The 16,692-nt window shown below is 47.3% G+C and overlaps 1 long non-coding RNA gene across 1 annotated transcript in view; it reads left to right on the top strand.

Moving 5' to 3' along the window:
- Positions 1-16,227, top strand: part of LOC136790713 (uncharacterized) — a 382,907-nt gene extending 366,680 nt beyond the window's left edge. The window contains exon 2 of the long non-coding RNA XR_010831129.1: positions 14,692-16,227. This is a non-coding gene — a long non-coding RNA (uncharacterized lncRNA). The remainder of the gene's footprint in view (positions 1-14,691) is intronic.
- The last annotated feature ends 465 nt before the right edge of the window (positions 16,228-16,692 follow it).

Consider the following 16,692-nt stretch of genomic DNA (forward strand, 5'->3'; position numbering starts at 1 on the left):
TACTGAGGAGAAGGCGAGTGAAGTGTCTGCGGTGTAGTGTATGGCTAGTAGCAGGCCTGTTAGGATTTGTGTGGCTAAGCAGATGGCTAGAAGGGAGCCGAAGTTTCATCAGGCAGAGATGTTGGAGGGGGCGGGTAGGTCGATTAGGGAGTTGTTGATTATTTTTAGTAGAGGATGGGATTTGCGGATGTTAGAGGCCATTAGTGAGTCTGTGTGTTATTAGGATTATTACCAGGATGGAGAGGGCGAAGGATCCTAGGTAGGCCTTAATTAGCCCTGTGTGTATTGAGGTTGCGGCTTTGCTTGCGGCTACTTGTAGTTCAGCAAGGCCCTCTGGCCCTATTTTTTTGAGTCAGGAGAGGTCGATCAAGTGTAGGGCAATGTTTTGTCCCTTTTCTAGTAGGTTTTTGGAGAAGAATCGGTGTACTAGGGGGTTGAAGTACCCTAATGCAGAGGAGAAGTTTATGAGGGGGGTTGGTTTGGGGTGAGTGAGGGTGTGTGTTATGTTCGATAGTTCTAGGGCTAGGATGATTCCTAGGATTGTTATGAGGATGGCAGCAGTTTTGGTGATAAGGGGTATGGTTATTGGGGGGGTTTTGGTTGGTGTGATGAAAGAGGTAATGATTATTCCTGCTGTAATGCTGCCTAGGGCGAGTCGGGTTAGGGGGGCGGTGATTAGTGGGTTGTTTTCGTTTATTGATACTATTGGGGGGATTCGGGTTTGTCCAGCTTGGACTAGGATGGTTATGCGGATGCTGTAGGTTGCGGTGAATGCTGTGGCTATAAGGGTTAGGAGTAGGGCTCAAGTATTTAGGTATGATGTGTTTAAGCTTTCGATGATGAGGTCTTTTGAGTAGAATCCGGCTAGGAATGGGGTTCCTATCAGCGCCAGGTTTCCGATGGTTAGGCAGGAAGTAGTGACTGGGAGTATTTTCTGTAGGCCTCCTATCTTTCGGATATCTTGTTCTCCGTTTAGGTTGTGGATGATAGACCCTGAGCATAGGAATAGTATGGCTTTAAAGAAGGCATGGGTTGAGATGTGTAGGAAGGCTAGTTGTGGGAGGTTTAGTCCGATAGTGACTATTATTAGTCCTAGTTGGCTGGATGTTGAGAAAGCAATGATTTTTTTGATGTCATTTTGGGTTAGGGCGCATGTGGCAGCAAATAGGGTTGATAGAGCACCTAGGCATAGGCAGGCAGTTAGGGCTGTCTGGTTGGTGGCTAGCAGGGGGTGCATGCGGATGAGCAGGAAGATTCCGGCTACTACTATGGTACTGGAGTGCAGTAGGGCTGACACTGGGGTGGGGCCTTCTATTGCTGCGGGCAGTCATGGGTGGAGTCCAAATTGGGCGGATTTTCCTGCGGCTGCGAGGATTAATCCTATGAGGGGGAGGATTGGGGTTTGGTGGGGGTGTACGGCTTGTTGGATCTCTCAGGTGTTGAATGTTGAAGCTAGTCATGCTATGCTCAGGATCAGTCCGATGTCTCCGATTCGGTTGTAGATTACGGCTCGTAGGGCGGCGGTGTTGGCATCTGCTCGGCCTTGTCATCAGCCGATGAGAAGGAAGGACATGATTCGTACTCCTTCCCAGCCTACGAATAGGAGGAATATGTTGTTTGCGGTTGTTAGGAGGAGTATGGCGACTAGGAATGTCAGTAGGTAGGTGAAAAATTTTGTTACGTATGGCTCTGAGGCCATGTATCATATGGCGAATTGTAGGATTGATCATGTTACAAATAGGGCGATTGGAAGAAATGTTATTGAGTATTGGTCTATTTTTAGGCTCAGGGGGATTTTAAAGTTTATAATGAATTTTCACTCCCAGTGGCAGGTGACAGATTCTACTCCCGAGTAGATGAATGCGGTTGTAGGGGCTAGGCTAATTAGGAATGCGGTTTTAACAGCGCGGGTAGTGGCTTGTGGGGTGTTTTTAAAGTTTTAAATAGAAATGGCAGGATGATTGGGGTTAGGAGGATTGTCAGCGTGAGTAGTGTGAGGGAGTTGATTAGTAGTGTGGGGTTCACTACTTTTACTTGGATTTGCACCAAGATGGGTGGTTCCTAAGACCAGTGGATTGCTGTTATCCTTTAAAAGTAAGGGGGCTGAGGTTTTAGGCTCAGATGTAAGAGTTAGCAGCTCTTGTTGGTTAAACCCTCCCCTCGGCAGGTAAGAAGGTTTGAACTTCTATTCTTAGAATCACAGTCTAATGTTTGGTTTAAACTATACTTGCATGAGGGGATTCCGGAGATCAGTTCGGGTTTGAGGATTAGGAGGAATATTGGGATAATGTGGAGTGTTATGAGCAGGTGTTCTCGCGTGGTTGAGTTTTGCATAGATGTGATGTGGGAGGGGATTGAGCCTCGTTGGGTCATTAGTAGTATGAATAAGGTGTAGGAGGCGGTTAGTAGGGTTGCGATTCCTGTTAGGATGATCGTGAAGGCAGATCAGTTGAATAAGGTGATTATAATGGTTAGCTCTGCTATGAGGTTTGTTGTTGGGGGTAAGGCTATGTTTGTTAGATTGGCCAGCAATCATCAGGTAGCTATGAGTGGTAGGAGAGGTTGTAGGCCTCGTGTGAGTAGTAGAATTCGGCTGTGCGTACGTTCATAGTTTGTGTTGGCTAGGCAGAATAGTATGGAGGAAGTTAGTCCATGGGAAATTATTAGGATCATTGCCCCTGAGAATGATCAGTGGGTTTGGATTATTCCTGCGGCGATAACTAGGCCTATGTGGCTAACGGATGAATAAGCGATTAGTGATTTTAGGTCTGTCTGTCGTAGGCAGATTGAGCTAGTCATTAGGGCGCCTCATAGGGCCAGGGTTAGGAAGGGGTAGTGCAGGAGGTTGGACAGTGGGCCCATAAATAGAGTGACTCGTATAATTCCGTATCCTCCTAGCTTTAGTAGTAGGGCGGCGAGGAGTATTGAGCCTGCGATGGGTGCTTCTACGTGGGCTTTTGGCAGTCAGAGGTGTAGGCCGTATAGTGGGGCTTTTACTATGAATGCTATGAGCAGTGCTAGACCTGATAGTATTCCTGTCCATGAGGTGAATAGGGTTGGGTGGGTTAGTTGTAGGGTTGGCAGGTGCAGGGTGCCAATTTTCACGTATAGGTGTATGATTGTGATTAGCAGGGGTAGAGAGCTTACTGGCGTGTAGAATAGCAGGTAGATGCCAGCGCTTAGGCGTTCTGGTTGGTTCCCCCATCGGGTGATTAAGATTAGGGTGGGAATGAGGGTTGCTTCAAATGAGATGTAAAATAGTGCTAGTTCTGTGGTGGAAAAGGCTAGTAGGATGAATGGCTGGACTGCGACTAAGGTTGAGATAAAGATTCGTTTGCGTTGTAGGGGTTCTTGTTGCAGGTGGTTTTGGCTTGCTATGATTATGAGTGGGAGTAGTCAGCAGGATAGTACTAGGAGGGGGGATGAGATTTGGTCAATTCCTGTTCAGTTGGATAAAAATTTGTAGGGGTAGTAGGTTGGGATTAATCACTGTAGGCTTAGGGCAGCGATTAGGAGGCTGTATAAGGTGGTGTTAGTCCATAGAAATTTTGGTGGAGACAGCAGGGCTGTTGGAAGAAGTATGATTGTGGGTAGGATGATTTTTAGCATTGCAGGAGGTTTAGGTTGTGTAGATGGTCGGAGCCATGTGTGCGGGTGGAGGCTACTAGGATGGCCAGGCCTGTGCCCGCCTCACACGCTGAGAAGGTTAGCATGAGAATTGGTACCATGGTGAATGAGGAGACTTGGTTTTCGATGGATCATATTGATAGGCCTACGAATATCGATAATATTATGCTTTCAAGGCATAGTAGGGCGGATACTAGGTGGGTTCGGTGGAAGGCTAGCCCTAGTCCGCTGAAAATGAAGGCTGAGTAGAAGCTTAAATGTAGGGGCGACATAAGAAAGTTACAGGGTTGGCTGTAATCTGCTGGGTCGAAACCAGCTATCTTTTTGGTTAGACTAACTTTCTGTTATTCTGCTCATTCTAGGCCCCCTTGAATTCACTCGTAGGCCAGTCCGAGTGTTAGGAGAAGGAGGATCACTACAGTTCAGGTGAGGGTCATTAGGGGGGATTGGAGTTGGACGGCTCATGGCAGGGGGAGTAGGAGGGCGATTTCTAGGTCGAATAGGACGAACAGGATGGCTACTGAGGAAGAATCGGACTGAGAATGGTAATCGAGCAGATCCAAGTGGGTCGAATCCACATTCGTACGGTGAGAGTTTCTCTGAGTCGGGGTTTATTTGGGCGAGTCAGAAGTTTAATGCGGTTAGGGCGGCGCTTAGGATTGATGATAGGGCGAATATGAACATGAGTGCGTTCATTGCTCTCCTCTGGGTTTATACCAGATTCTAGAGATTGGAAGTCAATTGTAATTAATATACTAGAAGAGCAAGATCCTCATCAGTAGATGGTTATGTAGAGGAATAGTCAGATGACGTCTACGAAGTGTCAGTATCAGGCTGCTGCCTTGAATCCGAAGTGGTGGTCTGATGTAAAGTGGAACTTGATCAGTCGGAAGAGGCAGACGGTCAGGAAGGAGGATCCGATGATTACGTGGAGTCCGTGGAATCCAGTGGCAACGAAGAAGGTAGATCCGTAGACGCTATCGGCGATTGAGAATGGGGCTTCGTGGTATTCTATTGCTTGTAGGGCTGTGAAGTAGAATCCCAAGAGGATCGTTAGGGTTAGGGCGTGGATGGCGTGTTTTTGGTTTCCTTCTGTGATGCTGTGATGGGCTCACGTTACGGTAACGCCTGAGGCTAGTAGGATGGCTGTGTTTAGTAGGGGGACTTCTATCGGGTTGAGTGGTTTAATTCCTGTTGGGGGTCATTGGCCTCCTAGTTCTGGGGTTGGGGCCAGGCTCGAGTGGAAGAACGCTCAGAAGAACCCTAAGAAGAAGAATGCTTCGGATGTGATGAAAAGGATTATGCCGTATCGTAGGCCTTTTTGGACTGTGGGAGTGTGATGGCCTTGGAAGGTGCTTTCTCGTACAATGTCTCGTCATCATTGGAGTATTACTAGGAGTATTGAGATGAGGCCTAGGGTTAGTAGTATGGATGAGTTGTAGTGGAATCACATGATTAATCCTGAGGTTGTGAGTAGGGCGGCGGCTGCCCCGAAGATTGGTCAAGGGCTTGGGTCAACTATGTGGTATGAGTGTGCTTGGTGTGCCATTAGATGTTTTCTTGTAAGTATAGGCTTAGAAGGAGCACGAAGACGTAGGCCTGGATTATGGCTACTGCTACTTCTAGGATGGTTAGGAGTAGTAGGATGATTATTGTTAGGATGGATACTGCAGGAAGGGTGGGTATTAATGCAATGGAGGCTGTAGAGATGAGTTGGATGAGTAAGTGTCCTGCTGTAAGGTTGGCTGTAAGGCGGACTCCGAGGGCTAGGGGGCGGATTAGTAGGCTGGTTGTTTCGATCAGGATTAGTGCGGGGATTAGGGGTGTAGGGGTACCTTCGGGTAATAGGTGGGCTAAAGAGGCTGATGGTTGGTTTCGTAGGCCTGTTAGTAGTGTGGCAAGCCATAGTGGGAAGGCTAGGGCTATGTTCATAGATAGTTGGGTGGTTGGGGTGAATGTATATGGAAGGAGGCCTAGAAGGTTGATTGTAAGAAGTATGATTATTAGGGATGTAAATATTATGGCTCATTTGTGGCCATTTTTGTCGAGTGGGACTATTAGTTGTTTTGTGATTAGGTGAAGGAGTCATGTTTGGATAGTAGAAAGGCGGTTGTTGATTCATCGGTTGTTTGGGGACGGGAATAGTAGGGCTGGGAAGAGTAGGGATAGTAGGATTAAGGGGATGCCGAATAGATTGGGGCTGGAAAATTGGTCAAAGAAGCTTAGGTTCATGGTCAGGATCATGGTGTGGGTTTGGTAGTGAGGGAGGTCTTATTTGATGGGGGGTTGGTTGTGGTGAAGGCTAGTAGTTTTGGTTGGATGAGGAGTGCTAGGGTTAATCAGGTTATAATTATGATTGAAAATCATGGTGCGGGGTTAAGCTGTGGCATATCATTAAGGAGGGGGAAGTCCCTCTTTGGCTAGCTTAAAAGGCTAGTGCTGTTGCATAGCTTCTTAATGATTAGGATGATGATAGAAGGGACGATCAGGCCTCGAAATGTGGGAGTGGGGTTGATTCTACTACAATGGGTATGTAGCTGTGATTAGCCCCGCAAATTTCTGAGCATTGTCCGTAAAAAATCCCAGGCCGGGTGGTAATGAATGAAGTTTGGTTTAGTCGGCCTGGGATTGCGTCTGTTTTAACTCCGAGCATTGGGACTGCTCAGGAGTGGAGTACGTCTCCTGCAGTAATGATCACGCGGATGGGGGATTCTATTGGGATAACTACGCGGTGGTCAACTTCTAGCAGTCGGAAGTGGCCGTTGGGTAAGTCTGGGGTGGGCACTATGTAGGAGTCGAATGATAGGTCTTTGAAGTCTGTGTATTCGTAGCTTCAGTATCATTGGTGGCCGATGGCTTTTAGGGTGAGGTCTGGTTCGTCGATTTCGTCCATTATGTAGAGGATTTGTAGGGATGGGAGGGCGAGGAGTACCAGGACGATAGCAGGTAGGATTGTCCAGATCAGCTCTACTTCTTGGGCGTCTACAGCATTGGACGAGAGTTTTTCTGTTAGTATGTGGGCTAAAAGGTAGAGAACTAGGCTGCAGATAGCTAGGGCAACGATTAGGGCGTGGTCGTGGAATTCAACGAGTTCTTCTATGATGGGTGATGAGGCGTCTTGGAATCCTAGTTGGGAGTGGTTGGCCACATGAGATGTACAGGATTTTTACCTGTGATTTAGTCTTGACAAGGCTATGTAATTGGTTTACTAACGTCTCATAAGAAAGAAGCATGAGCGGTTAACCTCCTGGGAGACCCAGAAAACTTCACCCCAGCAAACCCGCTAGTAACCCCACCACACATCAAGCCAGAATGATACTTCCTATTCGCCTACGCCATCCTACGTTCAATCCCAAATAAACTAGGAGGCGTATTAGCACTGGCCGCCTCCGTACTGATCCTATTCCTAATCCCATTCCTGCACAAATCAAAACAACGAGCAATAACATTCCGACCACTCTCCCAGCTCCTATTCTGAGTACTAGTCGCCGACCTCCTCGTCCTAACATGAGTAGGAAGCCAACCCGTCGAACACCCATTCATCATCATCGGCCAACTCGCTTCAATCGCCTACTTCACTATCCTCCTATTTCTCCTCCCCGCCGCAAGCGCCCTAGAAAACAAAATACTCAACTGCTAAATACTCTAATAGTTTATAAAAACATTGGTCTTGTAAACCAAAGATTGAAGACTTACCACTTCTTAGAGTACCCCAAACTCAGAAAAAAAAGGACTCAAACCTTTATCTCCAGCTCCCAAAGCTGGCATTTTCAATAAACTATTCTCTGACCCTAACCCTTAAACCGCCCGAATAGCACCCCGCGACAACCCCCGCACAAGCTCCAATACAACAAACAAAGTCAACAACAGCCCCCAACCCGCCACTAAAAACATCCCTGCCCCATGTGAATAAAACATGGAAACTCCACTAAAATCCGACCGAACAACAAACACCCCAACATTATTCACAGTAGAAACCCCGAACTTCCAAGCCCCCATAAACCCCCCAAACACCAACCCCCCAAAAACAATTGCCACAAACGCTACTGCACATCCAATCACCCGTCAATCCCCCCAAGCCCCAGGGAAAGGCTCCGCTGCTAAAGCTACTGAATAAACAAACACCACCAGCATACCCCCCAAATACACCATAAACAGCACTAAAGCCACGAACGAAACCCCAAGGCCCAGCAACCACCCGCACCCCGCCACAGACGCTAACACCAAACCAACAACCCCATAATACGGCGAAGGATTCGACGCCACACCCAAAACACCCACCGCAAAGCAAATCCCTAAAAAAAACATAAAATAAGTCATTATTCCTGCCCGGACACTACCCGAGGCCTGCGGCTCGAAAAGCCGCCATTGTTCTCAACTACAGGAACTAACCGCAAGCCCCCAATAATTCTACCCCATCTATGCCATTATGCTTAACCCCCCCCCCCCCCCCCCCGAGGCGGGGGTATTTGGTTATGCATATTCGTGCATAAATTTATATACCCCATATACATACATACTATAGTACCAGTAATATACATTATATACGGACTATCTTATAAGCAGGTGCTAAACCCATACATGTACACGGCCATTAAACCCTTAAACACACTCCTACCAAACCACCCGGCATGAATGTTCTAGGACCATACCCCACAACACCCAATACAACTCCACTCAAGCGCATAACAAGACCCCATTTTAATGAATGCTCACAGGACATGCTCCAACAACAACTCTCCACCACATATCTCATGCAGTTCGTATCAGACGGATTTATTAATCGTACTCCTCACGTGAAATCAGCAACCCGTTGCACATAATGTCCGGTATGACTAGCTTCAGGCCCATACGTTCCCCCTAAACCCCTCGCCCTCCTCACATTTTTGCGCCTCTGGTTCCTCGGTCAGGGCCATCCATTGGGTTCACTCACCCCTCCTTGCCCTTCAAAGTGGCATCTGTGAGTACTTTCACCTTCTCAATGCGTAATCGCGGCATGTTCCAGCTTTTTGGCGCCTCTGGTTCCTCTTATTTTTTCCGGGGTTACCTCACAGGTGGCTATTCCCAGTGATCTCGGGGGTCCCACAATCTAAGCCTGGACACACCTGCCTCACGGCCTATCCTATATTTCAAGGGTCCCTCGATGAGACGGTTGGCGTATATGGGGAATCATCCTGACACTGATGCACTTTGACCACATTCAGTTAATGTTACCTCCACCCTCCGGGTTAAATGGGGCTATTGGATGAATGCTCGTTGGACATAGCACAAAACAACAAATCATTAAGCGCAACCCCTGCGCTTCACAAACTAAACCAGTAAACTTTCGCTAACCACCATGTAGCATAAACCTTCATCGCCCAATCCCAGCAAACTACCTCTAAAACTCCATTAATCATCCCTTCCATGACATCATCGGAACGATGTACATATACACACAAACACATACAAAATAACTTAAACTTATTAGAGAAACTCCAGTACTAAAAATAGTAAACACAAGCAATAATTTCATATACTTCACTCTCACTCACCACTCAACTATCAGCTAACCACACCCCCGTCCACATAGCTTAACACAAAGCATGGCACTGAAGTTGCCAAGATGGCATAAAACATGCCTGCGGACAAAAGACTTAGTCCTAACCTTACGGTTGGTTTTTGCTAAATATATACATGCAAGTATCCGCGCCCCAGTGTAAACGCCCTCGACCACCTACCCCCATACAGGCCTTGAGGAGCGGGTATCAGGCACACCCAAGTAGTAGCCCAAGACGCCTCGCTAAGCCACGCCCCCACGGGTATTCAGCAGTAATTAACATTAAGCAATGAGTGCAAACTTGACTTAGTTATAGCAACAGCCTAACTTCAAGGGTTGGTAAATCTTGTGCCAGCCACCGCGGTCATACAAGAAACCCAAATCAACCGTCCTATTGACACGGCGTAAAGAGTGGTAAAATGCCTATCCTAGCTAACTAAGATCAAAATGCAACTGAGCTGTCATAAGCCCAAGATGCACCTAAACACACCATTAAGATGATCTTAGGAACTAACGACTGATTTAAACCCACGAAAGCCAGGGCCCAAACTGGGATTAGATACCCCACTATGCCTGGCCCTAAATCTTGATACTTACTTTACCGAAGTATCCGCCAGAGAACTACGAGCACAAACGCTTAAAACTCTAAGGACTTGGCGGTGCCCCAAACCCACCTAGAGGAGCCTGTTCTACAATCGATAATCCCCGATTAACCCAACCACCCCTTGCCAACACAGCCTACATACCGCCGTCGCCAGCCCACCTCGAATGAGAGCACAACAGTGGACACAATAGCACCCCGCTAATAAGACAGGTCAAGGTATAGCCTATGGAGTGGAAGAAATGGGCTACATTCCCTATTCATAGGGCACACGGAAAGAAGCGTGAAACCACTTCTGGAAGGCGGATTTAGCAGTAAAGTGGGACAATAGAGCCTACTTTAAGCCGGCCCTGGGGCACGTACATACCGCCCGTCACCCTCCTCAAAAGCCACATCCCACATAACTAATACCATAAATACGCTGAAGATGAGGTAAGTCGTAACAAGGTAAGTGTACCGGAAGGTGTACTTAGAATATCAAGACGTAGCTATAACACCAAAGCACTCAGCTTACACCTGAAAGATATCTACTAGACCGGATCGTCTTGAAGCCCCCCCTCTAGCTCAACCACACAAATAGTACACCAAAACTAAAGAATTTACTAAACTAATTAAACTAAAGCATTTTACAGTCTTAGTATAGGCGATAGAAAAGACACTTAGACGCGATAGAGACCCCAGTACCGTAAGGGAAAGATGAAATAGCAGTGAAACAATCAAAGCGACAGACAGCAAAGATCAACCCTTGTACCTTTTGCATCATGGTTTAGCGAGAACAACCAAGCAAAGTGAACTAAAGTTTGCCCCCCCGAAACCCAAGCGAGCTACTTTCAAGCAGTTAAAGAGAGCGAACCCGTCTCTGTTGCAAAAGAGTGGGATGACTTGTCAGTAGAGGTGAAAAGCCAACCGAGCTGGGTGATAGCTGGTTACCTGTGAAACGAATCTAAGTTCCCCCTTAATCCTCCCTACCGGACATCCTGAACCCTAATGAGATGATTAAGAGCTATTTAATGGAGGGACAGCTCCATTAAAAAAGGACACAACCTCGACTAGCGGATAATTCTTACTACTGATCCTACCGTGGGCCCTAAAGCAGCCATCAAAAAAGAGTGCGTCAAAGCTCCACCACCTAAAAATACCAAAATAAGATGATTCCCTTATCACAAACAGGTCAACGAATGAATATAGGAGAATTAATGCTAAAACAAGTAACTCAGGGCCACACCCCTCTAACGGCGCAAGCTTACATAGAAACATTATTAACAGACCTAGACAGATACAGAAACCCCTACAAGACCACGTATTAACTAACCCTGTTAACCCGACTCAGGAGCGCCTATAAGAGCGATTAAAATCTGTGAAAGGAACTCGGCAAATTAATAAGGCCCGACTGTTTACCAAAAACATAGCCTTCAGCAAATTAAACAAGTATTGAAGGTGATGCCTGCCCGGTGACTTAGGTTTAACGGCCGCGGTATCCTAACCGTGCAAAGGTAGCGCAATCAATTGTCCCATAAATCGAGACTTGTATGAATGGCTAAACGAGGTCTTAACTGTCTCTCACAGATAATCAGTGAAATTGATCTCCCCGTGCAAAAGCGGGGATGTGAACATAAGACGAGAAGACCCTGTGGAACTTAAAAATCAACGACCACCGCGAATCCTCAATCAACCCCACTGGGGCCACTACCATCGCAGAGCCTGGTCGATATTTTTCGGTTGGGGCGACCTTGGAGGAGAACAAATCCTCCAAAAACAAGACCATACCTCTTTACCTAGAGCTACCCCTCAAAGTGCTAACAGTGACCAGACCCAATATAATTGATTAATGGACCAAGCTACCCCAGGGATAACAGCGCAATCCCCCTCAAGAGCCCATATCGACAGGGGGGTTTACGACCTCGATGTTGGATCAGGACATCCTAATGGTGCAGCCGCTATTAAGGGTTCGTTTGTTCAACGATTAACAGTCCTACGTGATCTGAGTTCAGACCGGAGCAATCCAGGTCGGTTTCTATCTATGACACACTCTCCCCAGTACGAAAGGACCGGGAAAGTGGGGCCAATACCACAAGCACGCCCCCCCCCTCTAAGCAGTGAAACCAACTAAACCGTGAAGAGGGCCTTCCCCCACCACTTTCAATCCTAGAAAAGGACCAGCTAGAGTGGCAGAGCCCGGCAAGTGCAGAAGGCTTAAGCCCTTTCCCCAGAGGTTCAAATCCTCTCCCTAGCTTCACCCATGATTCAAATAACAACACTAAGCTGCCTCGTTATATCCCTCCTATACATCATCCCAATCCTGATTGCCGTAGCCTTCCTAACCCTAGCAGAACGGAAAATCCTAAGCTACATACAATCCCGCAAAGGCCCTAACGTTGTCGGGCCTTTTGGCCTACTTCAACCATTTGCGGACGGACTGAAACTATTTACCAAAGAGCCCATCCGACCCTCTACCTCTTCCCCACTTCTATTCATTCTGATACCAATACTAGCCCTTGTCCTAGCCCTCACCACTTGAGCACCACTACCACTCCCATTTCCCCTAGCAGATCTAAACCTCGGAGTTCTCTTCCTAATAGCCATGTCAAGCCTAGCCGTCTACTCAGTCCTATGATCAGGCTGAGCCTCGGAGCCTCGAACTCAAAATACGCACTAATCGGAGCCCTACGGGCAGTAGCACAGACCATTTCATACGAAGTGACACTGGCCATAATCCTGCTATCAATAATCATACTAAGCGGAAGCTACACACTCAGCTCCTTTGCCGTCGCACAGGAGCCTCTATACTTCATTTTCTCCTCATGACCCCTAGCAATAATATGATACGTATCCACCCTAGCAGAGACAAACCGAGCTCCTTTTGACCTCACAGAGGGCGAATCTGAGCTAGTCTCAGGGTTTAACGTTGAATACGCCGCAGGACCCTTCGCCTTATTCTTCCTAGCTGAATATGCGAACATTATGCTAATAAATACACTTACAGCCATCATATTCCTAAACCCAAGCGCCCTAGGGCCACCCACAGAACTATTCCCCGTCATCCTAGCCACAAAAGTCCTCCTACTATCTTCTGGTTTCTTATGGGTCCGAGCTTCATACCCACGATTCCGATATGACCAACTAATGCACCTACTATGAAAAAACTTCCTACCCCTCACACTAGCTCTGTGCCTCTGACACATCAGCATACCTATCTGCTATGCAGGCCTACCTCCTTACATAAGGAAATGTGCCTGAACTACAAAGGGTCACTATGATAAAGTGAACATAGAGGTATAACAGCCCTCTCATTTCCTGTTGACCTTAGAAAAGTAGGAATTGAACCCACACAAGAGAAATCAAAATTCTCCATACTTCCCTTATATTATTTTCTAGTAGAGTCAGCTAATCAAGCTATCGGGCCCATACCCCGAAAATGATGGTTTAACCCCCTCCTCTACTAATGAACCCTTACGCGACCCCAATCATAACCTTCAGCCTCATCTTGGGCACCACAATCACAATTTCCAGCAACCACTGAGTTCTGGCCTGGACAGGACTGGAGATCAACGCACTAGCCATCATTCCCCTAATTGCCAAATCCCACCACCCACGAGCAGTAGAAGCCGCAACGAAATACTTCCTAACCCAAGCAGCTGCTTCCGCCCTGGTCCTATTCTCTAGCATAACCAATGCCTGAGTCACCGGCCAATGAGACATCACACAAATAAACCACCCAACCTCCTGTCTACTACTGACAGCAGCAATCGCTATTAAACTGGGCCTAGTGCCATTTCACTTCTGATTCCCAGAAGTACTACAAGGATCGCCACTAATAACAGCCCTGCTACTCTCGACCCTCATAAAATTCCCCCCACTAACCCTGCTCCTACTAACATCCAAATCCCTTGACCCAGCTCTACTCACCGCCATGGCCCTAGCCTCAACAGCACTAGGAGGCTGAATAGGACTGAACCAAACACAAACACGCAAAATCCTAGCCTTCTCGTCCATCTCCCACTTAGGCTGAATCGCCATCATCCTAGTTTACAGCCCCAAATTGGCCTTACTTACCTTCTACCTATACACAATCATAACATCAGCCGTATTCCTAGCCCTTAACAAAATCAAAGCCCTTAACCTATCCATGATCACAACCTCATGAACAAAAACCCCAGTGCTAAACGCCACCCTAATACTAGTACTTTTATCCCTAGCAGGCCTCCCCCCATTAACAGGCTTTATACCAAAGTGACTTATCATCCAAGAACTAACTAAACAGGAAATAACACCAGCAGCCATGGCAATTGCCATGCTATCACTGCTCAGCCTCTTCTTCTACCTACGCCTCGCATACCACTCAACAATTACCCTTCCCCCCAACTCCTCTAACCACATAAAACAATGATACACTAGCAAAGCCCCAAGCACACCTACTGCGGTCCTTGCCTCACTATCAATCCTCTTACTTCCCCTGTCCCCAATAATACATGCCATTGTCTAGAAACTTAGGATAACACCCCAAACCGAAGGCCTTCAAAGCCTTAAATAAGAGTTAAACCCTCTTAGTTTCTGCACATTAAGACTTACAGAATATTAACCTGTATCTTCTGAATGCAAGTCAGACGCTTTAATTAAGCTAAAGCCTCCCTAGACAGATGGGCTTCGATCCCACAAAACTCTAGTTAACAGCTAAATGCCTAAACCAATTGGCTTCTGCCTACAAAGACCCTGACGCACCCTAGTGCGCATCGATGAGCTTGCAACTCAACATGAATTTCACTACAGAGCTGATAAGAAGAGGAATTAAACCTCTGTAAAAAGGACTACAGCCTAACGCTTCAACACTCAGCCATCTTACCCGTCACCTTCATCAACCGATGACTATTTTCCACTAACCATAAGGATATTGGCACCCTGTACCTCATCTTCGGGGCATGAGCAGGAATAGTCGGCACCGCACTCAGCCTATTAATCCGCGCAGAACTAGGACAACCAGGAACTCTCCTAGGCGACGACCAAATTTACAATGTAATCGTTACCGCTCACGCCTTTGTAATAAGCTTCTTTATAGTCATACCCATCATGATCGGAGGATTCGGCAACTGATTAGTCCCCCTCATAATCGGTGCCCCCGACATAGCATTCCCGCGAATAAACAACATAAGCTTTTGACTCCTCCCCCCATCATTCCTCCTCCTACTAGCCTCATCCACTGTAGAAGCTGGCGCCGGCACAGGCTGAACTGTCTACCCTCCCCTAGCAGGTGACCTTGCCCACGCCGGAGCTTCAGTAGACCTGGCTATCTTCTCACTCCACTTAGCCGGTATCTCCTCCATCCTTGGGGCCATCAACTTTATCACCACAGCCATCAACATAAAACCCCCCGCACTCTCACAATACCAAACCCCACTATTTGTCTGATCCGTACTAATTACCGCCATCCTACTCCTTCTATCACTCCCCGTACTCGCCGCCGGTATTACAATATTACTAACTGATCGAAACCTAAACACCACATTCTTCGACCCCGCTGGAGGAGGAGACCCAATCCTGTACCAACACCTATTCTGATTCTTCGGACACCCAGAAGTCTATATTCTGATCCTACCGGGGTTCGGAATCATCTCACACGTAGTCACGTACTACTCAGGCAAAAAGGAGCCCTTCGGCTACATGGGAATAGTCTGAGCCATACTATCCATCGGCTTCCTAGGATTCATCGTCTGAGCTCACCACATGTTTACAGTAGGAATAGACGTTGATACCCGAGCCTACTTTACATCAGCCACTATAATCATTGCCATCCCTACCGGAATCAAAGTATTTAGCTGACTAGCCACCCTGCACGGAGGAACAATCAAATGAGACCCCCCCAATACTATGAGCTCTAGGATTTATCTTCCTATTTACCATCGGAGGATTAACAGGAATCGTTCTTGCAAACTCTTCCCTAGACATCGCCCTGCACGACACGTACTACGTAGTTGCCCACTTCCACTACGTCCTATCCATAGGCGCCGTCTTTGCCATTCTAGCAGGATTTACTCACTGATTCCCACTACTCACTGGGTTTACCCTACACCAAACATGAGCAAAAGCCCACTTCGGGGTAATATTTACAGGAGTAAACCTAACGTTCTTCCCCCAGCACTTCCTAGGCCTAGCAGGAATACCCCGACGATACTCGGACTATCCCGACGCCTACACACTATGAAACACCATTTCCTCCATCGGCTCCCTAATCTCAATAGTAGCCGTAATCATACTAATATTCATCATCTGAGAAGCCTTTTCGGCCAAACGAAAAGTCCTACAACCAGAACTAACTACCACAAACGTTGAATGAATCCACGGCTGCCCTCCCCCATACCATACTTTCGAGGAACCGGCCTTCGTCCAAGTACAAGAAAGGAAGGAATCGAACCCTCACATGCTGGTTTCAAGCCAACTGCATTCACCGCTCATGCTTCTTTCTTATGAGACGTTAGTAAACCAATTACATAGCCTTGTCAAGACTAAATCACAGGTAAAAATCCTGTACATCTCATGTGGCCAACCACTCCCAACTAGGATTCCAAGACGCCTCATCACCCATCATAGAAGAACTCGTTGAATTCCACGACCACGCCCTAATCGTTGCCCTAGCTATCTGCAGCCTAGTTCTCTACCTTTTAGCCCACATACTAACAGAAAAACTCTCGTCCAATGCTGTAGACGCCCAAGAAGTAGAGCTGATCTGGACAATCCTACCTGCTATCGTCCTGGTACTCCTCGCCCTCCCATCCCTACAAATCCTCTACATAATGGACGAAATCGACGAACCAGACCTCACCCTAAAAGCCATCGGCCACCAATGATACTGAAGCTACGAATACACAGACTTCAAAGACCTATCATTCGACTCCTACATAGTGCCCACCCCAGACTTACCCAACGGCCACTT

The sequence above is a fragment of the Anser cygnoides genome, chromosome 4, assembly GCF_040182565.1.
Source record: "Anser cygnoides isolate HZ-2024a breed goose chromosome 4, Taihu_goose_T2T_genome, whole genome shotgun sequence".
In the NCBI taxonomy this organism is placed as follows: domain Eukaryota; kingdom Metazoa; phylum Chordata; class Aves; order Anseriformes; family Anatidae; genus Anser; species Anser cygnoides.